The sequence below is a fragment of the Pseudophryne corroboree genome, chromosome 4 (assembly GCF_028390025.1).
Source record: "Pseudophryne corroboree isolate aPseCor3 chromosome 4, aPseCor3.hap2, whole genome shotgun sequence".
Lineage (NCBI taxonomy): Eukaryota > Metazoa > Chordata > Amphibia > Anura > Myobatrachidae > Pseudophryne > Pseudophryne corroboree.
This window is the reverse complement of record NC_086447.1, coordinates 833350998-833376860: the sequence shown is the minus strand read 5'-3', so window position 1 is coordinate 833376860 and position 25863 is coordinate 833350998. Positions and strand designations below refer to the sequence as shown.

The 25863-nt window shown below is 47.0% G+C and overlaps 1 long non-coding RNA gene across 1 annotated transcript in view; it reads left to right on the top strand.

Moving 5' to 3' along the window:
* Positions 1-5752, top strand: part of LOC134911817 (uncharacterized) — a 108448-nt gene extending 102696 nt beyond the window's left edge. The window contains exons 2-3 of the long non-coding RNA XR_010176866.1: positions 3636-3726; positions 5677-5752. This is a non-coding gene — a long non-coding RNA (uncharacterized LOC134911817). The remainder of the gene's footprint in view (positions 1-3635; positions 3727-5676) is intronic.
* Positions 5753-25863: the final 20111 nt, after the last annotated feature.

Genomic DNA, 25863 nt, shown 5'->3' with positions numbered 1-25863 from the left:
CAATGTGTCAACAAGCCACCCCTAGGTTAAACGGCCGTCTGTGTTGAATAGTGGTGCTGAACAGTGCACAGTTCATCCCACTCACCTCCTTGTATCGTATTCATGCCCATTTGGGCTATAAATTGTTTATTATTTCTCTTATCTTTTCATTATACTGCTATGAATTGCTCATAAGATCAAACTCATACTTACTATTCTTACCAAAGTGTATATATCTCCATACACACTGTTGTTCACATTTCACAGAAATTTCTGAATCACTATGATGTTTCTATCTAATGCTTTTATATATTATCAGTATAAATCTCTTGCTCAAAAAAACTGCTATGAATATGCACTCGGCAAAGGAGCAACATTATAAATTTATTGGATTATTGATATCTGAGTCATTTTTACTGTGAATCTAAGTATTTACTAATATCTGAGTTACTTTTTCTGTTAACCTTAGTAATTACCGTATAACTGCTATATTGTACATCCACCTCTTATAGGAGATATGCTATAATTGATTTGAATGTACTACACTGTTTGCCAATTCAATTATTCACATCAAGGCTATTATTAAGTGTGAGACTCATCAATTATTTCCTAAATTTTTTTCATTTTCAATAGGCCAAGGCAACCCGCCTCTCTCAACCACTGTCCGCTATATTACCATATGACAGTGGACAGCAGAAGGCGGACCCTGAACCTATTTCTTTGCATTAAATCTATTCTCAGTACTCTCTCATCCATATGCCAGCCAATCATCTCTAAGCAATGCCACGGTAACAGAGAATCTGTGCATTAACAGTGGACAGCAGTAGTACTTCTTATCTCGGTATGCGCCAATAACCATACACTCTCTCATTTGCGACCTTTGAGTAAATTACTGCCATATTTCACTGGCTGCGCCCAATCTCACCTGATCTAGGAAGCAAAGCAGTGAGAAGCCCTATTATTACCTGGATGGGAGACCCCCAGGGAATATTGGGTGCAAAAAGCAGAAGTGTTGGAGCAACCTTTGACTCTTACCAATCTACTACCTATCTAAACTATACACTTTGGACACTAGATCTATACGCAGCAAATAGCCCATACCAGGAGATGGTGTTACAGTTGGCACTTAATATTGGACTAATAGTATAGATTATGTTGATATGTGCCACTGTCTTTTATCTTTGATATTTTATTGATATTTATTTGTCCCTTCTACTTTGATAATTTTCACCTTAGGTGTATCTATGCAAACTTTCAACAAGAACACTTAGTTCTCGGAGTGTAATTACCTCCAAATTTTTAATGATTTTAGATGTGGAGGTCAAATTTTGAAACCTTCCTTCTGTGTTGTGTTGTGTTGTGTTGTGTGTTTGTCCATCTAGGGTTGGCACTGCAGTCCCACTGCACTAGTGGCAGATACCGGACGCATTTCTAACACCAGCATAGTTATTATGGCCTCAGTAATCCGCTTTGCAACAGGGTATATATATGGCAGTATCACTGGACTGGATTTATACGCCAGTACCACTGTAATTATATGGCAGAATCACTGGACTTATATGGCAGTACCGCTGGACATATACGGCAGTATCAATGGACATATATGGCAGTATCACTGGACATATATGGCAGTATCACTGGACTGGACTTATACGCCAGTACCCCTGTAATTATACGGCAGGATCACTGGATTTATACTGCAAGATGTTTATACGGCAGGATCATTGTAATTATACGGCAGGATCACTGGATTTATACGGCAGTACCGCTGGACATATACGACAGTATCACTGGACATATACAGCTATATCACTGGACTGGATTTATACGCCAGTACCACTGTAATTATACGGCAGGATCACTGGACTTATACGGCAGGATCACTGGAATTATACGGCATGGTCACTGGAATTATATGGCAGGATCACTGGAATTATACGGCAGGATCACTGGACTGGACTTATACACCAGTACCACTGTAATTATACGCCAGGTTCACAGGAATTATACGCCAGTATTATGGGAATTATACGGCAATATCACAGGAATTATACGAAAATATCACTGTAATTATACGCCAGTATCACGGGAATTATATGGCAATATCACTGTAAATATACAGCAATATCACAGGAATTATACGACAGTATTCCGAGAATTATACGCCAATATCACTGTAATTATACGCCAGTATCATGGGAATTATACGCCAATATCACTGGTATTATACGCCAGTAACACTGGATATATGGCAGCAGAGGACAACACCACTGTGACTGGTCACTGGACTGATGCTGCACAAGAGAGACACTACCCCTGATCTGATGCAAGACAACACAGCAAAACTGCAAGGGACTTGTACAGCAGCCAGCAGCACTGGGGACATATAGCAGCAGAGGACACCACCACTGTGACTGGCTGGACTGATGCAGCATAAGACACTGAGTACACTGGACTGAGCAGCACAAGACAGCACTAGAATCGCCACCCCACTTTCCCGCTCACACAGATCTGAGGACGGAGACACGTCCTCTCACTACACTCTCCGAGACTGTAGTAAAAATGGCCGCGACGCGCGGCTCCTTATATGGAATCCAAGTCCCTCGAGAATCTGACAGTGGGATGATGACGTTTTGCCTCATTCTGGTTTCCGAGTCAGGCGGGAAAATCCTAGCCTGACTCGGATCCGGGCTCGTGAGGTGAAGTCTGGTAGGGTTCGGTTCTCTGAGAACCGAACCCGCTCATCTCTAGTATACATCCGTACACTATCGTTCACATACATACATCATTACATACACTGCCTCCCTCATACATACATGTATACATCCGTACACTACCACTCACATACATACATACAATGCCTCCCTCATACATACAGGTATACATCAAAACACTACTGCTCACATACATATATCCATTGCCTCCATACATATATACATCCCACCACTGCACCAGGAAACACTGAAACCACTACCACTTTTCCCCAGCTGGCCGGCTTGGCACTGCTGCTGAAGGTTTTTTTTACTCCCTCCCCTGAAGCCCTAGGCAGTTTGGGAAAGTAAAAATAAATAAATAGAGTGATGCAGTGGGGTTGCTTGCTGGGCCTGTGGGCTCCAGAAAAGGCCAGGCCTCATAGCAAGCGGACCCCCTGCACCCTCTATAGTACTGGCGCTACCTATTGCATAATGGACCAGCAGATTGCAGAGGTTCTTAATGGGCTGCATGATATGGTCACCCAGCAATGTTGGCCAAGGGTCAAGAGGATGTGAATATGAAAAAAGACAAAATATGGGAGGTTATGTGTGGACTGTATATTGTGGATGTAATTCGATAGGGAGGCATTGAAGGTTATGTGGGTGGGTCTGGAATTTGATAAGCTTGTCTGAAGAGGTGAGTTTTCATGTAATGCTTGAAGGTTTGGAGACTAGAGGTGAGTCTTATTGTGCGTGGGAGGCATTCCACAGTATGGGTGCAGCCCAGGCAAAATCCTGTAATTTTTAATGGGAGCAGTAATGTTTGTGGATGAGAGACACAGATCTAGTGCAGAGTGGATAGGTCGGGTTGGGAGATATTTTGAGATGAGTGAAGAGATGTATGTTGATGCAGTTTGGTTAATAACCTTATATATAAGTAAAAGTATTTTATTTTGAATACAGTAGAATACCGGTAACCAATGAAGGGACTGACAGAGTGGATCCACAGATGATGAACGTATAGCGAGGAAAATCGTCCTTTTAATGAAGAAAGGTGATTCACATATAATTTCATACTAGTTTTGCTTTAGTTGGTTAACTTTTATGGACAGTCTACTACTCTGATTTGATACAATACAAGTAATTCCAAAGCTGGGTACATACTATGCGATATATTGTGTGATATATCATTCCGATGCGGCTCAGAACAATATATTGTACACATAGTATAGTGCAGTGATTCCCAAACTGTATGCCTGGGCACCCTGGGGTGCCACGAGGCTCTTGCAGGGGTGCCTCGGGTTGATAGTCCAGGAACAAAGAAAAATTTTTTATGGTCAAAGTGATAGGCAAAACCAGTGCTAGTGGCAGCCAATCATAAAACATGTTGACAATCAGAAGCACCACTGTACACCACCACATAACTGACCTAAGAATGACAGGTAGAAACAATTTATTTAATTTAATAAATTTTTCCAAATTTGTCAATGAAAAACTTTTATCCTAGAGGTGTCATGAAAATATGCTGATAATCTAGGGCTCCGTGATTCAAGAAAGTTTGAGAACCACTGGTATATTGTGTACCCGCAATTTGTCCTTCATTGAATCGTCCCATTGGATGTGCTGCACATCCAATGGGCGATTCCACGGTCAACGTGGTGTAGTAACATGCAGCAAGTAATGATACATTGCACTGTCATACAGGAGATCATACAGTGTGTACGGCTGTGCCATCGTAACATTGCATTGCCACGTTGCTGGGTGGCACCATCAAAAGGCGTATACCTATAGTTACTATGTGGTGATTTTAATGCTCTGCTTGGCTGAACATTGCTTTAGCCCTGCACAAGTCTATTAATCTGATTGATTACTGACATGGACATAATGCTTTGATTGGTTATAATTCCAGCCAACCAGCCACTTTAAAAAAGAGATGTGAATGTTCGGAATTACTCGCCAAAATTAACGCGAGTTCGAATTTATTTTATTGGCTATCCAAAACACATGACATCCGAGAGCTAATAAGATGCCGTTATGAGATCTGGGTAAATCCGAACCCACACATCTCTACTTTAAAGAAGCTTAAGTTGTAATAAAGTTGTAATAAAAATAAAATAAAAAAAAGGGGGTGGCTTTTCGGGGTGACCTCAAATAGTAGAACAGTAACTAGTACAGCATTAAATATGAAATAAATATTTTTCATGAATCTATGTGTAATATTTTGCATGTGAGACCTATCTCAAGCATCTCATGTATTTGACAGGGGCCTTTATGCCTTGTAAGAAAATGACTCTGATGTCAAATGATGGTGTCACGGCTATTTACTGTTAAAAGATGTTAATCGCATATTAATGTTTATAATGTGCAGTGATGAGTTTGAATGCCATGTGCTATGATTATGGAGCCAGGAGCCACTCCCAGTACCAGACCTCCCAGCAATCATTGTCAGCTGGGGGAACCAGGTTTATAGGCTGCCAAGATTCCAAAAAGGCACTACAAAATAAAATCCAGGCCCATAGGCAGGCAGCACGGAGTTAAAAGTAAAATGGGTTTACATACAAGTATAGTCATCATATCTGCTGGAAATGCAACTGAAGACTTATTTTGAACAGCAAACTGTGTTATATGTTACACTAAATTGTACACTGGCGACAAAGTTTTAAGCAAACTGAAAACTATAAACGCATAATAATTGTAAAATTGCTGACACTGGATTCTCCCCAGGCTTCATAAATTAGGATAATGGAGAAACTGTGTCTGTACATTATGACTTTGAGGTTTCTAGACATTCCTTATTTTGTGCAACCCAATTGTACAGAGTTTGTTTGAAATATTATAGGACTACACAGTAGACATTCTCTGTTGTGCATTATGCACTAGTCATTTTTTATTGCCTGGCAACAACTAGGAGATTTTACAGTGGAATGAAAAAAGATAATCTACATTTCAATCAAATAAATATGTTGTACAATTCCAACAACTAAATGTTAAATCTCAACTTCAGGAAGTTCACACCAACAGCCAGCTCGGGATATATTTTAGCAACTATGAATAGCTATGAACTTTTCATACTGGGATATTATCACATTTAAGACAAAGTATGGCTCCAGTTCTCGATAGTGAACTCATGTCTTCAGTGTTCACTTGTTTCCTGGAAGAAAGAAGAAAGGAAGGCGGAGGAAAATGTTGGCAATTGTAATAACTATTTGTCTGTTTACTGTAAACATTACTGTGCTATAAACATTACTGTATCTGTACTTGTTAGTAGACCAAACTTTTTATGACCACCAAAAAAAGAAAGTTAAATGCAAAATGTATAATTCATCTTTTAAATTAGGATTTTGGACAGTAGCTAAATAGTATTACCGCATGCTGATGCCAGTTTCCATAGGGCTAATGAGAGGCTCCATACAGCTTCAAAGGGAAGCTGCTTCACCTGCTGTTTTTCTGGTCATAGAACAACTGTCATCAATAGTATTTACACTTTTTCCAGTCCCATGCCAGGTGCAAGAGCTCTATCAGACACAGGTTCTCCTTTCCCATATGCGCGAGGAGGCACAGGCTAGTATCCAGGAGCAGTTCTAGGCTTGGGCAAGCCGGGCCTGTTCCCGGGGTGCTGCGGCCTGCGGGTACAGCTGCAGTCACCCCGCAGGTGCCCACCCGCAACCTGCATATCGCAGTCCCCGGTTGCAGCAAGCGCCGTGGGCTGTGTGGGCGCCAGCTGCAGCCGGCACCGTTGTCAGATGCTAGAGGTACTAATTGACCTCTAGTGCCTGTGCGGCGCTATGGAAGAGATGTCATGATGTATCTCCCATAGATCCGAGGAGCGGGCGGCCAGAGATGGAGGGCTGCAGCGGTCGGGAAGCAGGAGCGGCGCTGGTGAGTATTGTGTGATTGTTTTTTTTGTGTGTGTAAGCGGCGCTACTAGGGGGCATAACTACAGGGGGCACATCAACAGGGGGCACATCTACTGGGGGCAAATTTACAGGGGGCACATCTACCGGGGGCACATCTACCGGGGGCACATCTACAGGAGGCACATCTACTGGGGGCACATCTACGGGGGGGGCACATCTACAGGGGACACATCTATGGGGGGCACATCTACTGGGGGCACATCTACTTTGGGCAAATCTACTTGGGGCACATCTACAGGGGGCATATCTATTGATGGCACCACTACTGGGGGCACAACTGGTGGTGTAATGTGACTGACGGACACTACAGTGTGGTGTAATGTGACTGACGGACACTACTGTGTGGCAGTGGCGTGCGGTGAGGTCAGTGGCTGGTGAGGCACTGCAGCCATAATGTCCGCCGAATCCTGCCAATGACCCCTACCACCGCCAAGCCTATGCCCGCTACTGCCCCTGAGCCGATGCCCGCTGCCACCGCCAGTGGCTTACAAACTCGCCCACTATCAACTGACCCAGCCCTCCGCCACTAATTTGCATCTCAGTCCGATGCCGCCAATTCCCGCTGCCTGCCTGCTCATCATACTTGTGATATATTGTACATTTTTATAGAAAAAATAATAATAGTTAGTGTTTGGGACTGGGGAAGGGAGTGGGAGGAGGACATGAATGCAATTTTGTTGTCCAGGGCTTCCATTAACTTAATAGCACCGTGGATGTGGCGCTATTAAGTTAATGGATGTCCTGGACAACAAAATAGCCAGCAGAGGGTGACGCCAGAGAGAGGGTGACAGCAGTGGGTGACAGGGAGTGGGTGACGCCAGGGAGAATGTGACAGGAAGAGCGTGATGCCAGGAAGAGCGTGACGCCAGGGAGAGGGTCGCCAGGGAGAGGGTGACAGCAGTGAGTGATGCCTGGGAGAGGGTGACGGGGAGGGTGATGCCAGGGAGAGGGTGACAGCAGTGGGTGATGCCAGGGAAAAGGTAACGGGTTTTTTTTTATAAATGGAGGAGGGAGAGGTAAGCTCAGGCATAAAAATAAATCATTAACACTCTTCAGGTCATGGGGGTCACACTGAAAAGCTTGCTACAGAGAAAGATCAGTGATGGAGAAGAGAGTCAAACAAACTCAGGAGGTCAACGGTCTAAGCTGGTATTAAAGTGCAAGCTCTGCAGGCATCAGCCACCACACTGCTACTGTTGTGCAAGGTAGCATGAGAATGGGTCACCTTGGTGCATACACTGACTGAGTCCGGGTGGAGGTTGCTGCTTCAATCACAACAGCCCTAAACCTCTGATACAGGCCAAGAAGGAGCCCTGGACGTAATTTTGCGGTGCGAGCAGTGATGCTATCACACTGTCACACTCAGGGCCGGTTCTACCCCTTGTGGCGCCCAGTGCGAGAGTTTCCACTGGCGCCCCCCCCCCCCCGTGGCAAAACAGTTAGTGTGGGGGGGCGTGGCTTCATAGGGAGGGGCGTGGCCAGTTATGCTCACAGTAGCTGTGCCCCCCAGTTGATTTGCCCCTGTAGATCTGCCCCCTCTTTATTTGCCCCCAGTAGTTGTGCCCCCTCTTTATTTGCTCCCAGTATTTGTGCCTCCTCTTTATTTGTCCCCAGTAGTTGTGCCCCCTCTTTATTTGCGCCTCCTCTTTATTTGCCCCCAGTAGTTGTGTCCCCAGTATTTGTGCCTCCTCTTTATTTGCCCCCAGTAGTTGTGCCCTCTCATTTGCCCCCAGTATTTGTGCCTCCTCTTTATTTGCCCCCAGTTGTTGTGCCCCCTCTTTATTTGCCCCCTGTCGCTGTGCCCCCCGCTTACAAACACACACACACACACACACACACACACACACACACACACAAAATAATAAAAACAATACTTACCACTGCCCCGCTCCTGCTTCTTCTGCTGCTGCTGCTCCGTCAGTCTGGCCGCCCGCTCCTCTCTATGGGAGAGACGTCAATGACGTCTCTCCCATAGCGCCGCACAGACACTAGAGGTCAATAACGACCTCTAGTGTCTGTGCCTGGAGCCGACTGCAGCGGACGCCCACACAGCCCACGGCGTCTGCTGCAGCCGTGGAGCGGGGAGCGGAGTGCGGGCAGGCGGCGGTGCCTCCGGTGTGACTGCGGCCGCGCCCCCAGGCCGCAGCGCCCCGGGCAAAGGCACTGCTTGCACGCAGCAAGGACCGCTCCTGGTCACACTGCACCGAGATGAGAGGAGAAAAAACAACACAGTGCCAGGGGTGGCAGCAGCAGGAGCTGGGGGCAGGTGAGGAGTGGAGTGGGGATGGGATGTGAGGAGAACGGAGGAGCTGAGAGGTGATGACGGCAGCCTGCATCGGCAGGTGAGGAGGATCAGGCTCTGACTGGACCAAAATTGCGGCTGCAACCGGGACCAGTGGCAAACGCAGGATTTTGCGAGGGGGGTTTCCGTGGGTGTGTATGTATATGTGCATGCATGTGTAATATATATAGATAGATAGATAGCTAGATAGATAGATAGATAGATAGATAGATAGAACGGAGAAACAATGGCGGCACTCTGGAGACTCGGTTAAAGATGTGTAGAAATAGTGCTGTTTATTCAACGTTTCGGGGTACAAGCCCCCGTCTTCAGGATACACTAACCGTTAGTATATCCTGAAGATGGGGGCTTGTACCCTGAAACGTTGAATAAACAGCACTATTTCTACACATCTTTAACCGAGTCTCCAGAGTGCCGCCATTGTTTCTCCGTTCTATCTATCTATCTATCTATATCTATCTATCTATCTATCTATCTATCTATCTATCTATCTATCTATCTATCTATCTATCTATATATATTACACATGCATGCACGTATACTAACCGTTAGTGTATCCTGAAGACGGGGGCTTGTACCCCGAAACGTTGAATAAACAGCACTATTTCTACACATCTTTAACCGAGTCACCAGAGTGCCGCCATTGTTTCTCCGTTCCATACATGCAGACCGCTGTATATGTTGAGGAGGGCACTGGAGCAGGAGCTTACAGTAGCTCACTTTGCCCATGGGTGAGTGCCAGACATGTTTGCCTTCTATATATATATATATATATATATATATATATATATTACACATACAGTACATGCACATATTCATACACAAACACATACACATGCATACATACTGTACATACACCAGTGCACAAACTCACAGACATACTGTACATGCAAACATACAAATACACACAAACATTGGCTTTAAACTTACAGAGTCCATCAGGGGCTGGGAGCAGAAGGGTGGCAGTGGAAGAGATGCTATAAGTAGAGAGCTCCTTAGCTCTCTCTTGCTGCTGCAGATCCGCGGTCGCGATCGCGGCTTTTGCTGAGACGGAGACAAAGCTGTCTCCGTCTCTGTGTGCGCCACTGCAGACTATTCCTCATTCGAAGCTGCAGACCCGGGTCCCGTTCTGTCGGTCCCCGCAGACCCCACGGCACTTGATGACGCCCATGGCCGGATGCAGTCACAGTGACAGGGGCATGCTTTCAGATACGCTGAAAGCACGCCCCTGCTGTTCAGCGGCACTTGGACAGGTGCCGCTTCCATTCATTTTTTCAATGGGCTTTTACAGCCCTCTGCTTGTCCCTGCCCCCTGCCCGCCCCCTGCTTCCGGCCCATCACAATGGAGAGCAGGAGGCACCGTTGTCGGTGCCGCAAAATACATTTTAACAACAATTCAAACTGTAAAATGATTAACATAATATAAATAAAATACTTATGACACAGAATATGTGTCATAAGTATCTTCTTTGTATTATTTTAATCATGAATGACAGGGGAGGCACTGCCTCCCCTGCCTCCCCTGACTGCATGTCCCTGCTGTGTGGTGCAATGGGACTGACGGACACTACTGTGTGGTGCAATGGGACTGACGGACACCGCTGTGCGGTGTAATGTGAATCTGTACTATTCTGTGGCCACGCACCTTTCCTATAAGGCCACACCCTTATTTTTTTATGTGCCTCATTGGCGCGCACTAACCCTGCCTTGCCTGTGGGGGGAGGGGGCAATGGAACCTTGCGCCCTGGGTGTCTAGTCTAGAACCGGACCTGCTAGTATCAGAGCCAGATTTATACACACATATATGAACCTGATGCAGGGGCATTTTAAGAGAGGAGGGGACCCGCATACAGCCTCCGTTGCGGCCCCCCTCCTTTCCAGCAGCAGTATACTCTGGCATAATCCGAGTTATTACTGTCTGCAGTGCAGGGCTGCCATCGCGGGACTCCCGAGGGGTAAGTACAGTATAATATATGGGTACAGTGTGTGTGGTGTGGACCCCCTGGACTCAGGGGCCCATGTGCAATGCACACACTGCACCCATTATAGAAACGCCCTATGACCTAATGTTTATGTAGACATAATACAAAGATGCAGCACAATATACTTGTTACTTTCTCTCTCTCTCTCTTAATTACAATTATTTTCTTCCCATCAACTAATGAGATAATAACATGACAACAGTTTGTTGCAGAGAGTTGTAGGTTATAAATAAGACTGGTCACAAAAGGTTGGGTTGAGCGTTTAAAGCCCACCACACTGCACTGGTATCCGTTCACATGGTCGACCATGTTATGGTCGACAGTCATTAGGTCGACCACTATTGGTCGACATTGACATGGTCGACATGGACACATGGTCGACACATGAAAAGGTCGACATGAGTTTTTTAACTTTTTTCTTTTGGGGAACTTTTCCATACTTTACGATCCACGTGGACTACGATTGGAACGGTAATCTGTGCCGAGTGAAGCGGTAGCAGAGCGAAGGCACCATGCCCGAAGCACGGCGAGCGAAGCGAGCCATGCGAGGGGGCGCGGTGCACTAATTGGGGTTCCCAGTCACTTTACGCAAAAAACGACACAAAAAGTGAAAAAACTCATGTCGACCTTTTCATGTGTCGACCTTTCATGTGTCGACCATTTTCATGCGTCGACCATGTGTCCACGTCGACCATGTCAATGTCGACCAATAGTGGTCGACCTAATGACTGTCGACCATAACATGGTCGACCATTCATACTGGGACCCACTGCACTAACCCTTTTGTCCTCTAGGTTCTCATGGTCCACACTCTAAAATCTCACACTTGCCCCAATATATAGTGTATAGCTATACACAGGAAAATTTAATATATTAAGACATGTAAATACAGAAACCCCTTGTATTCTGAAGGCCAGTAACACCAGTCTAAGCACTGTAATGGAGATAGTCTTTATTACTTCTGGAATCAGGTTACACTATAGTTCATAACTTATACAAATTGTAGAGTGAGCTCCAGTGACCATTCTAAATATGTTGTAAATTGCAGATTCCTTGCTGTTTGCTCGTTGTATCATTTATGAGGTGAGACAGACTAGTCTGATGTGATGAACAAATCTCTGGGGGAATACTTTTATACCAGCACTGACAGTATACTGCAATAAAAGGAGCATGTTAAACAGAGAAAAGACTATGGGGGTCATTCCGAGTTGTTCGCACGCAAGCTGCTTTTAGCAGCTTTACACACGCTAAGCCGCCGCCTACTGGGAGTGAATCTTAGCTTCTTAAAATTGCGAACGAAAGATTCTCTAAATTGCTACCACACACCTCTTAGCAGTTTCTGAGTAGCTCCAGACTTACTCGGCATCTGCAATCAGTTCAGTGCTTGTCGTTCCTGGTTTGACGTCACAAACACACCCAGCGTTCGCCCAGACACTCCTCCGTTTCTCCAGCCACTCCCGCGTTTTTCCCAGAAACTGTAGCGTTTTTTCGCACACACCCATAAAACGGCCAGTTTCCGCCCAGAAACACCCACTTCCTGTCAATCAAATTTACTTGGCGCAGTTGCACTGCGGACATTGCGCATGCGCATTAGCGACTAATCGCTCCGTTGCGAAAAAAAAAATACTGAGCGACCAACTCGGAATGACCCCCTATATTGGGTAACAGCATCATTACTGTGTAATCCAATAAGCAAAGTCTAAAACCACTGGTGAAGTCTAAACTGCAGGTATTCCTATTCACAGAGAAAAACAGAATCCCTTGTTTCTGGCCACTGATCATGATTACATGAGCCGCTAGTAATGCTTATCGCTAGCTGGTGCCATGTCTGGGGCTGCCCAGGGTCCACAGGGAAGAGGTTCCTACCATAAAATAAAACATTAAAACATGTAGTACCTCTGCAGAAGCAGCCAAAAATTATTGGGCACTATCTGCTTCCTCCCTGTGACAGGGGGATATGTTGTCCACAGTAGGGGAGTAGGTCAACCCTGTGCCCCCCTTGCCCAGCCCCAGCTGCCAATCACCATCACATTCCCCTGCATTATAGCCGTCTTGATAATCAGCAACTGCTTCATGTTTACTGCTCTGGGTTGGGTGCTGGGGAACTTCCTGGATAGGTCACCTGACACTGCATCAAGCCACGCCCCTCCTCAGTGAGACAGTTTTGATAGCTCCTCCCTTGTGCTGTGTTTTGCAGTATTATTGGTCACTGTATGGCCTTGTCCCCAGTTCCAGGCAGTGTCTAACTATACAGAGGAAAGTCTGAGCTCATAGCTGCCTCACCTCTGCTGTCTCCCTGGGGTCAGTACTAAATGCCGCCGGCCGGAATCCCGGCGGTCGAAATACCGACGCCGGAATCCCGACCACACAATCCCGACAGGGGTGGCGAGCGGAATGCTGCCCCTTCCGGGCTCGCTTCGCTCGCCACGCTGCGGGCACGGTGCCTCGCTACGCGCGGCACACTATTATATTCTCCCTCTATGGGTGTCGTGGACACCCACGGAGGGAGAATATGTCGGGATTGTGGCGGTCGGGATTCCGGCGTCGGTATTTCGACCGCCGGGATTCCGGACGGAGGCACCTTGACCGCATCCCGTCTCCCTGACAGTCATTGTATCACCAGCTCATAGCTGCCTCACCTCTGCTCTCTCCCTGACAGTCCCTGTATCCCAGCTCATAGCTGCCTCACCTCTGCTCTCTCCCTGACAGTCCCTGTATCCCCAGCTCATAGCTGCCTCACCTCTGCTCTCTCCCTCACTGTCCCTGTATCCCCAGCTCATAGCTGCCTCACCTCTGCTCTCTCTCTGACAGTCCCTGTATCCCAGCTCATAGCTGCCTCACCTCTGCTCTCTCCCCGACAGTCATTGTATCCCCTGCTCATAGCTGCCTCACCTCTGCTCTCTCCCTCACTGTCCCTGTATCCCCAGCTCATAGCTGCCTCACCTCTGCTCTCTCCCTGACAGTCCCTGTATCCCCAGCTCATAGCTACTAGAGATGAGCGCCGGAAATTTTTCGGGTTTTGTGTTTTGGTTTTGGGTTCGGTTCCGCGGCCGTGTTTTGGGTTCGACCGCGTTTTGGCAAAACCTCACCGAATTTTTTTTGTCGGATTCGGGTGTGTTTTGGATTCGGGTGTTTTTTTCAAAAAACCCTAAAAAACAGCTTAAATCATAGAATTTGGGGGTAATTTTGATCCCAAAGTATTATTAACCTCAAAAAACATAATTTACACTCATTTTCAGCCTATTCTGAACACATCACACCTCACAATATTATTTTTAGTCCTAAAATTTGCACCGAGGTCGCTGTGTGAGTAAGATAAGCGACCCTAGTGGCCGACACAAACACCGGGCCCATCTAGGAGTGGCACTGCAGTGTCACGCAGGATGTCCCTTCCAAAAAACCCTCCCCAAACAGCACATGACGCAAAGAAAAAAAGAGGCGCAATGAGGTAGCTGACTGTGTGAGTAAGATTAGCGACCCTAGTGGCCGACACAAACACCGGGCACATCTAGGAGTGGCACTGCAGTGTCACGCAGGATGTCCCTTCCAAAAAACCCTCCCCAAACAGCACATGACGCAAAGAAAAAAAGAGGCGCAATGAGGTAGCTGTGTGAGTAAGATTAGCGACCCTAGTGGCCGACACAAACACCGGGCCCATCTAGGAGTGGCACTGCAGTGTCACGCAGGATGTCCCTTCCAAAAAACCCTCCCCAATCAGCACATGATGCAAAGAAAAAGAAAAGAAAAAAGAGGTGCAAGATGGAATTATCCTTGGGCCCTCCCACCCACCCTTATGTTGTATAAACAAAACAGGACATGCACACTTTAACCAACCCATCATTTCAGTGACAGGGTCTGCCACACGACTGTGACTGATATGACGGGTTGGTTTGGACCCCCCCCAAAAAAGAAGCAATTAATCTCTCCTTGCACAAACTGGCTCTACAGAGGCAAGATGTCCACCTCATCTTCACCCTCCGATATATCACCGTGTACATCCCCCTCCTCACAGATTATCAATTCGTCCCCACTGGAATCCACCATCTCAGCTCCCTGTGTACTTTGTGGAGGCAATTGCTGCTGGTCAATGTCTCCGCGGAGGAATTGATTATAATTCATTTTAATGAACATCATCTTCTCCACATTTTCTGGATGTAACCTCGTACGCCGATTGCTGACAAGGTGAGCGGCGGCACTAAACACTCTTTCGGAGTACACACTTGTGGGAGGGCAACTTAGGTAGAATAAAGCCAGTTTGTGCAAGGGCCTCCAAATTGCCTCTTTTTCCTGCCAGTATAAGTACGGACTGTGTGACGTGCCTACTTGGATGCGGTCACTCATATAATCCTCCACCATTCTATCAATGTTGAGAGAATCATATGCAGTGACAGTAGACGACATGTCCGTAATCGTTGTCAGGTCCTTCAGTCCGGACCAGATGTCAGCATCAGCAGTCGCTCCAGACTGCCCTGCATCACCGCCAGCGGGTGGGCTCGGAATTCTGAGCCTTTTCCTCGCACCCCCAGTTGCGGGAGAATGTGAAGGAGGAGATGTTGACAGGTCGCGTTCCGCTTGACTTGACAATTTTGTCACCAGCAGGTCTTTCAACCCCAGCAGACTGTGTCTGCCGGAAAGAGAGATCCAAGGTAGGCTTTAAATCTAGGATCGAGCACGGTGGCCAAAATGTAGTGCTCTGATTTCAACAGATTGACCACCCGTGAATCCTTGTTAAGCGAATTAAGGGCTGCATCCACAAGTCCCACATGCCTAGCGGAATCACTCCGTGTTAGCTCCTTCTTCAATGCCTCCAGCTTCTTCTGCAAAAGCCTGATGAGGGGAATGACCTGACTCAGGCTGGCAGTGTCTGAACTGACTTCACGTGTGGCAAGTTCAAAGGGCATCAGAACCTTGCACAACGTTGAAATCATTCTCCACTGCACTTGAGACAGGTGCATTCCATCTCCTATATCGTGCTCAATTGTATAGGCTTGAATGGCCTTTTGCTGCTCCTCCAACCTCTGAAGCATATAGAGGGTTGAATTCCACCTCGTTACCACTTCTTGCTTCAGATGATGGCAGGGCAGGTTCAGTAGTTTTTGGTGGTGCTCCAGTCTTCTGTACGTGGTGCCTGTACGCCGAAAGTGTCCCGCAATTTTTCTGGCCACCGACAGCATCTCTTGCACGCCCCTTTCGTTTTTTAAAAAATTCTGCACCACCAAATTCAAGGTATGTGCAAAACATGGGACGTGCTGGAATTTGCCCATATTTAATGCACACACAATATTGCTGGCGTTGTCCGATGCCACAAATCCACAGGAGAGTCCAATTGGGGTAAGCCATTCCGCGATGATCTTCCTCAGTTGCCGTAAGAGGTTTTCAGCTGTGTGCGTATTCTGGAAAGCGGTGATACAAAGCGTAGCCTGCCTAGGAAAGAGTTGGCGTTTGCGAGATGCTGCTACTGGTGCCGCCGCTGCTGTTCTTGCGGCGGGAGTCCATACATCTACCCAGTGGGCTGTCACAGTCATATAGTCCTGACCCTGCCCTGCTCCACTTGTCCACATGTCCGTGGTTAAGTGGACATTGGGTACAACTGCATTTTTTAGGACACTGGTGAGTCTTTTTCTGACGTCCGTGTACATTCTCGGTATCGCCTGCCTAGAGAAGTGGAACCTAGATGGTATTTGGTAACGGGGGCACACTGCCTCAATAAATTGTCTAGTTCCCTGTGAACTAACGGCGGATACCGGACGCACGTCTAACACCAACATAGTTGTCAAGGACTCAGTTATCCGCTTTGCAGTAGGATGACTGCTGTGATATTTCATCTTCCTCGCAAAGGACTGTTGAACAGTCAATTGCTTACTGGAAGTAGTACAAGTGGGCTTACGACTTCCCCTCTGGGATGACCATCGACTCCCAGCGGCAACAACAGCAGCGCCAGCAGCAGTAGGCGTTACACGCAAGGATGCATCGGAGGAATCCCAGGCAGGAGAGGACTCGTCAGACTTGCCAGTGACATGGCCTGCAGGACTATTGGCATTCCTGGGGAAGGAGGAAATTGACACTGAGGGAGTTGGTGGGGTGGTTTGCGTGAGCTTGGTTACAAGAGGAAGGGATTTACTGGTCAGTGGACTGCTTCCGCTGTCACCCAAAGTTTTTGAACTTGTCACTGACTTATTATGAATGCGCTGCAGGTGACGTATAAGGGAGGATGTTCCGAGGTGGTTAACGTCCTTACCCCTACTTATTACAGCTTGACAAAGGGAACACACGGCTTGACACCTGTTGTCCGCATTTCTGGTGAAATACCTCCACACCGAAGAGCTGATTTTTTTGGTATTTTCACCTGGCATGTCAACGGCCATATTCCTCCCACGGACAACAGGTGTCTCCCCGGGTGCCTGACTTAAACAAACCACCTCACCATCAGAATCCTCCTGGTCAATTTCCTCCCCAGCGCCAGCAACACCCATATCCTCCTCATCCTGGTGTACTTCAACACTGACATCTTCAATCTGACTATCAGGAACTGGACTGCGGGTGCTCCTTCCAGCACTTGCAGGGGGCATGCAAATAGTGGAAGGCGCATGCTCTTCACGTCCAGTGTTGGGAAGGTCAGGCATCGCAAACGACACAATTGGACTCTCCTTGTGGATTTGGGATTTCAAAGAACGCACAGTTCTTTGCGGTGCTTTTGCCAGCTTGAGTCTTTTCAGTTTTCTAGCGAGAGGCTGAGTGCTTCCATCCTCATGTGAAGCTGAACCACTAGCCATGAACATAGGCCAGGGCCTCAGCCGTTCCTTGCCACTCCGTGTGGTAAATGGCATATTGGCAAGTTTACGCTTCTCCTCCGACAATTTTATTTTAGGTTTTGGAGTCCTTTTTTTTCTGATATTTGGTGTTTTGGATTTGACATGCTCTGTACTATGACATTGGGCATCGGCCTTGGCAGACGACGTTGCTGGCATTTCATCGTCTCGGCCATGACTAGTGGCAGCAGCTTCAGCACGAGGTGGAAGTGGATCTTGATCTTTCCCTAATTTTGGAACCTCAACTTTTTTGTTCTCCATATTTTATAGGCAGAACTAAAAGGCACCTCAGGTAAACAATGGAGATGGATGGATTGGATACTAGTATACAATTATGGACGGACTGCCACGGTTAGGTGGTATAAAAAAACCACGGTTAGGTGGTATATATTATAATAATAATACAATTATGGATGGACGGACTGCCTGCCGACTGCCGACACAGAGGTAGCCACAGCCGTGAACTACCGCACTGTACACTGGTTGATAAAGAGATAGTAGTATACTCGTAACAACTAGTATGACACTATGACGACGGTATAAAGAAAGAAAAAAAAATACCACAGTTAGGTGGTATATATTATAATAATAATACAATTATGGATGGACGGACTGCCTGCCGACTGCCGACACAGAGGTAGCCACAGCCGTGAACTACCGCACTGTACACTGGTTGATAAAGAGATAGTAGTATACTCGTAACAACTAGTATGACACTATGACGACGGTATAAAGAATGAAAAAAAAACCACGGTTAGGTGGTATATATTATAATAATAATACAATTATGGATGGACGGACTGCCTGCCGACTGCCGACACAGAGGTAGCCACAGCCGTGAACTACCGCACTGTACACTGGTTGATAAAGAGATAGTAGTATACTCGTAACAACTAGTATGACACTATGACGACGGTATAAAGAAAGAAAAAAAAATACCACGGTTAGGTGGTATATATTATAATAATAATACAATTATGGATGGACGGACTGCCTGCCGACTGCCGACACAGAGGTAGCCACAGCCGTGAACTACCGCACTGTACACTGGTTGATAAAGAGATAGTAGTATACTCGTAACAACTAGTATGACACTATGACGACGGTATAAAGAATGAAAAAAAAACCACGGTTAGGTGGTTTATATTATAATAATAATACAATTATGGATGGACGGACTGCCTGCCGACTGCCGACACAGAGGTAGCCACAGCCGTGAACTACCGCACTGTACACTGGTTGATAAAGAGATAGTAGTATACTCGTAACAACTAGTATGACACTATGACGGTATAAAGAATGAAAAAAAAACCACGGTTAGGTGGTATATATTATAATAATAATACAATTATGGATGGACGGACTGCCTGCCGACTGCCGACACAGAGGTAGCCACAGCCGTGAACTACCGCACTGTACACTGGTTGATAAAGAGATAGTAGTATACTCGTAACAACTAGTATGACACTATGACGACGGTATAAAGAAAGAAAAAAAAATACCACGGTTAGGTGGTATATATTGTAATACAATTATGGATGGACGGACTGCCTGCCGAGTTCCGACTGCCGACACAGAGGTAGCCACAGCCGTGAACTACCGCACTGTACTGTGTCTGCTGCTAATATAGACTGGTTGATAAAGAGATAGTATACAATACATACAACAATATACTACTATACTGGTGGTCAGGCACTGGTCACCACTAGTCACACTGGCAGTGGCACTCCTGCAGCAAAAGTGTGCACTGTTTAATTTTAAATTAATATAATATTATGTACTCCTGGGGGCTCCTGCTATAACAACCTGCAGTGCTCCCCAGTCTCCCCCACAATTATTATAAGCTTTGCCTTTTATACATTGATGTGCAGCACACTGGGCTGAGCTGAGTGCACACAGACTGAGTCACACTGTGTGACTGGCTGCTGCTGTGTATCGTTTTTTTTCAGGCAGAGAACGGATATAGCAGAGAACGGATATATTATATTAAAATAAATAAAAGTTAACTAACAACAACTGCACTGGTCACTGTGGTAAACTCTGTCTGACTCTGCACAATCTCTCTCTCTCTTCTAATCTAATTTCTAATGGAGAGGACGCCAGCCACGTCCTCTCCCTATCAATCTCAATGCACGTGTGAAAATGGCGGCGACGCGCGGCTCCTTATATAGAATCCGAGTCTCGCGAGAATCCGACAGCGTCATGATGACGTTCGGGCGCGCTCGGGTTAACCGAGCAAGGCGGGAGGATCCGAGTCTGCTCGGACCCGTGAAAAAAACATGAAGTTCGTGCGGGTTCGGTTTCAGAGAAACCGAACCCGCTCATCTCTAATAGCTACCTCACCTCTGCTCTCTCCCTGACAGTCCCTGTATCCCAGCTCATAGCTGCCTCACCTCTGCTCTCTCCCTGACAGTCCCTGTATCCCCAGCTCATAGCTGCCACTGCTCTGCTCTCTCCCCGACAGTCCCTGTATCCCCAGCTCATAGCTGCCTCACCTCTGCTCTCTCCTTCACTGTCCCTGTATCCCCAGCTCATAGCTACCTCATCTCTGCTCTCTCCCTGACAGTCCCTGTATCCCCAGCTCATAGCTGCCACTCCTCTGCTCTCTCCCTGACAGTCCCTGTATCCCCAGCTCACAGCTGTCTCACCTCTGCTCTCTCCCTGACAGTCCCTGTATCCCCAGCTCATAGCTTCCTCACCTCTGCTCTCTCCCTGACAGTCCCTGTATCCCCAGCTCATAGCTTCCTCACCTCTGCTCTCTCCCCGACAGTCCCTGTATCCCCAGCTCATAGCTTCCTCACCTCTGCTCTCTCCCTGACAGTCCCTGTATCCCCAGCTCATAGCTGCCTCACCTCTGCTCTCTCCCTGACAGTCCCTGTATCCCCAGCTCATAGCTGCCTCACCTCTGCTCTCTCCCTGACAGCCCCTGTATTTCTGGCAGAGCGCTGCAAATTTGGTGAATTTTGACTATAAAAATTATTAGATAAGTTAAATTATATATATCTTATTTGTATTTTTCTAATCATTTTTATGGTCAGTATTCTGGAGTTTACTGGAGTATGACAGGTGAGGCTCTGGCTCGCCTGACTGCATGTCACCGAATTACGCTACATGGCCACGATACTTCCATTACAATCACACTCCCATGACAGTCTGTAAGACAGAATGGTTCAGTGCAATTGCATTGTTGCTGCCCAGTTCCCAGCCTTGAACAGAATGGAGATACACAAGAATGTGTAAATTTGCATCTACCTTTGCGGTTTATGCTAAAACCTGTTATTTGTGTCCATGCAAAAAGATGCGTCTGACTCATATTCAGCCACAGATTATGTAGAATATTTTATTTGTATAAAACTGGTATTCATTGCATTATGGAATATCCTATTAGCAGTGATAAATTACCATTGCTCTTAAGTCCGCCGGGAGATATCCTTTTAGCCCTGATGACAGCGTCCCAAATGCGCCCCGATCCCCCGCATTTGTCAGGTATTATGCTTCGTGTGCTTTAGGCATGCAAAGCAAATTCCCCAAGAAGCCGCCTTTCAGAACCACGATAATACATGATATCTTATCCTGGATCCCGTGTGATCGCCCAAAAATGGTAATTTTTCGGTAGGAAAAAATAGGCTAGAATAGTATACTATAGCCCAATACTCACTCAGGCTAAAATCACGGTATTAGTCTATTTTTTTCAACAAAAATATTAATGAAGTTAACAGGATACCCATGATTGTGATTTGAATGCAGCAGTTTAAATATATTTGCATTAATTGCTATTTTTGAAATTTTTTGTCTTAGCAGATGCAGGCTTTGTCCATCATCATCTACAGTGTGCAAATGGTCACACCTGTTCCGTGGCAATATTAATTGCTGTTCATGACTACTGTACATGCTCAACATGGGGTTTGGTATGTTTTATCGCCGCACGGGATGCTGAATATCAGTATACCGACATCAGCATCCCGAGCGGCAGGATACCGGCAGGGGGAGCGAGTGCAATGAAGCCCCTGCTGTCTTGCTGCAGTTGCCACGCTGCAAGCTCGGTGGAGAGTTATGTTCGCCACAGGTTCTATTCTCCCTCTATGGGTGTCGTGGACACCCATAGAGGTGGAATCACCTACCTCGCCAGTATACCGGCAGCAAATTGGTGCCCCCAGTCGGGATCCCGGCATCAGTACTGTGACAGACGGCATCCCGATGAGCGGTATGCTAACCGCATACCCTCAACATGTCCCTACCTGTACTCTGGCCATGTCTGCACAGTCCTACCCACGTCTACATGTCCATTACAGCCCCCGTGTCATATAGAGTTGTCACATTTATGGCTGAAAGAATCTGCGCAGTGCGAAAAGATACACATGTGCATATTAAAAGGTGCCACAACTTGCATATTTGGACAACTCTAAATAAAGTCTCATGGGACCGTATATACTGCAATATCTTAACAGTTTGTTGCAGTTCATTGCCAAAAACATTAGTGGCAAGAGCTGAAATAAGCATGTATTATAATGATGTACAATCTCGTCAAGTCTATAACCGCTATGGATAACATTTCACAAACCTTGCAGCAGGGAGTGGTTATTCCATCTGATCGTGGGAAGATTACACTTGTACGTACCAGGGCTGCGAAATGGATTTGGTCAACTACATGTTGCTAAGTGGGAGTAAATCTGCACAACAACCATAAGGGCTAGGACAGGGTACAAGAAAAACAGGAGATAATTACTGAGATAAAGAACAATGAGCCTTGTGATCCAGCGCATTTGGATGCTGTCCAACTTTTTGTCCGAACATGATAATACTTACAGTATATCCATGTAATATAAATACAAACTCATAAAATATTTATAACGACTTGCTATGTTCATTTTAAAGGAACAAGAGATTTTATGTATAAATAGAATTATTCTCCCTAAATGGAAACTGTCATGATACTTAAGGCTTTATTTATCGGAAAAGCCGTAAGGCTATGGAATATTCATTTTGAGGGAAATCCACAGAAAACAGATGAAAACATGAAGTTTCCCCAGGATGTATGAATGGGGGACTTCAGTAGATATTGTATCTGTATCAAGTTCTGGAAAATGTAGCTTTCTTCAAATGGCATTAGCTATTGCAGTGTATGGGCTACATCAGGGGTGGCCAAACAGTCGATCGCGATCCGCCGCCCATCCACCCGAGGCGAGGTGAGGAGAGCGCAGCGCGCTTCTCCTGCCTGCCGCCTTGCCCCTCAGTCTGGTCTCCGGCAGTGACGGCGGAGTGTATAGCTCAAATCAGGCGCCGGTTTGTTAGCCAATGAGAGCTCGCGGACCGGTGCCTGATTTGAGATATACACTCCGCCGTCACCGCCGGAGACCAGACTGAGAGGCAGGGCGGCAGGCTGGAGAGGCGCGCGCTGCGCTCTCCACACACAGCGGTGAGCAGCACTGTCGGGGCATATCTGGCACTGTGGGGGCATATCTGGACTGTGGGGGCATATCTGGCACTGTGGGGGCATATCTGGCACTGGGGGCATATGTGGCACTGTGGGGTCATATGTGGCACTGTGGGGGCATATCTGTATCTGGCACTGTGGGGGCATATCTGGCACTGGGGGGGCAAATCTAGCACTGTGGGGTCATATCTGTATCTGGACTGTGGGGGCATATGTGGCACTGTGGGGGCATATGTGGCACTGTGGGGTCATATGTGGCATTGTGTGGGCATATCTGTATCTGGCACTGTGGGGGCATATCTGGCACTGTGGGGGCAAATCTAGCACTGTGGGGTCATATCTGTATCTGGACTGAGGGGGCATATGTGGCACTGTGGGGCATATGTGGCACTGTGGGGGCATATGTAGCACTGTGGGGGCATATGTGGCACTGTGGGGTCATATGTGGCACTGTGGGGGCATATCTGTATCTGGCACTGTGGGGGCAAATCTAGCACTGTGGGGTCATATCTGTATCTGGACTGTGGGGGCATATGTGGCACTGTGGGGGCATATCTAGCACTGTGTGCACATGGCACTGTGGGGGCATATCTGTATCTGGCACTGTGGGGGCATATCTGTATCTGGCACTGAGGGGTCATATCTGGCACTGTGGGGGCATATCTGGCACTGTGGGCCATGGCACTGTGGGGGCATATGTGTATCTGGCACTGTGGGGTATTTACCTGTGGGGGCCAATGTGTTATTTCGTGCAAGACAGTCATTACACTCTGTGCAGCAAGGCTACGTCCCTTTTTTTGTTATACCACACCCATTTTTCTGTTATACCACACCCAGTTTTTGTTATGCCATGCCACTTTTTGGGCGCGCGCCTGCGGCGTGCGCTATTATCCCACCCAGGTAGATCACAAAAGCTTTTCAGCTTTCAAAGTAGATCGCCGACTTCAAAAGTCTGGCCACCCCTGGGCTACATCTTACACGATTCTCCAGAGAGGGATTCTTAGGATCTGTCTTCAGTAATACCCACTTGCACATACAAGGACGAATCCGGGAGTAAAGTGATCGCATCCATCCAGTGGCGGAACTAGCGAGCAGTGGGCCCAGGTGCAACAAAATGCTTTGCGCCCCCCACCCCACCCCCCTCATCCCGTCCAAGTTTACCCCCCTCACCCCCAACTCCAAATTAGGGATTCTTTGCAGCTCCCGTATAATATATATATATATATATATATATATATATACACACACACATATATGTATTGATATAGATATATTAATATATTATTTATAAAAGGGATTTGCTGGCCACACAGGTGTATGTATGTATATATATATATATATATATACATACATACACACAGTGGTGCAAGTAGAAAAGAAATCTTAGTGGTACTGTGTGCGTGCGCCTTCGATGCACGCACGGCAAAAAATGGGTGTGGCCACATGGGGCGTGGCCAATGGAAATAGGGGCGTGATACACGTATGACCCAAATAGTACAGTGCCAGATACACACATGCCCCCACAGTGCCAGATACACATATTCCCCCACATTGCCAGAAATGCCCCCACAGTGCCAGATACATATATGCCCCCACTAGTGCCAGATATACCCACAGAGTGCCAGATACACACATGCCCCCACAGTGGCAGATACACATATTCCCCCACGTTGCCAGATATGCCCTCATAGTGCCAGATAAGCCCCCACATTGCCAAATACACACGCCCCCACAGTGCTAGATATGCCCCCACTGTGCAAGATACACATATTCCCCCACGTTGCCAGATACACAGATAGATATATAGAAGATAGATATACTGTATAGAGATATACAGTAGAGAGATTCAAATACATAGACCAGAGATAGGTATGTAGTAAATACATAAGTAAGCCATGAGATATTTCTTCACTTACCAGCTCAGGATCCTCACTGCCTGTGTAGAGTCAGACAGCTCCCTCCGGTCCATCCCGCCTTCTCCCAGCATTCACAGCGGCCAGCCTATGGAGAGGGAGAGGGATGGCTGCAGCGGAGTCGCTGGTTGATGCACCAATTACAGTGACTATGTGCTCCCTCCCTCTTCCTCCTTCCCCCCGTGGCTGTGTCCCTGCGCTCTGCTCCTCTCCTCTTCGGCGGGAAGTAGCACACAGCGGCAGGCGGCATGTAATGAGTCAGTATGACTCATTACATGACGCTGGCTTTGGGCCCCTTGACAGCGGAGGGCCCCAGTGAAAGTCACCGCTTGCACTGCTGGTAGTTCCGCCACTGCATCCATCACTTTCTACACATCACAAGGGGACGGGCTCCCTGTCTCTTCATGTAATTTTTGTATTACATTCCCACGATGCATATTTTCTTTTCTCATACGTCCTAGAGGATGCTGGGGACGACATCAAGACCATGGGGTATAGACGGGATCCGCAGGAGACATGGGCACTCTAAAGACTTTTCATTGGGTGTGAACTGGCTCCTCCCTCTATGCCCCTCCTCCAGACCTCAGTTTTAGAATGTGCCCAGGTCGACTGGATGTACTCTGAGGAGCTCTACTGAGTTTCTCTGAAAAGACTTATGTTAGGTTTTTTATTTTCAGGGAGATCTGCTGGCATCAGACTCCCTGCTTCGTGGGACTGAGGGGGCAGAAGCAGAACCAACTTCCTCAGAGTTTCATGGCTCTGCTTCTGGCTGACAGGACACCATTAGCTCCTGAAGGGAACTGAACGCTAGCCGTGTCTAGATGCTCACTCCCA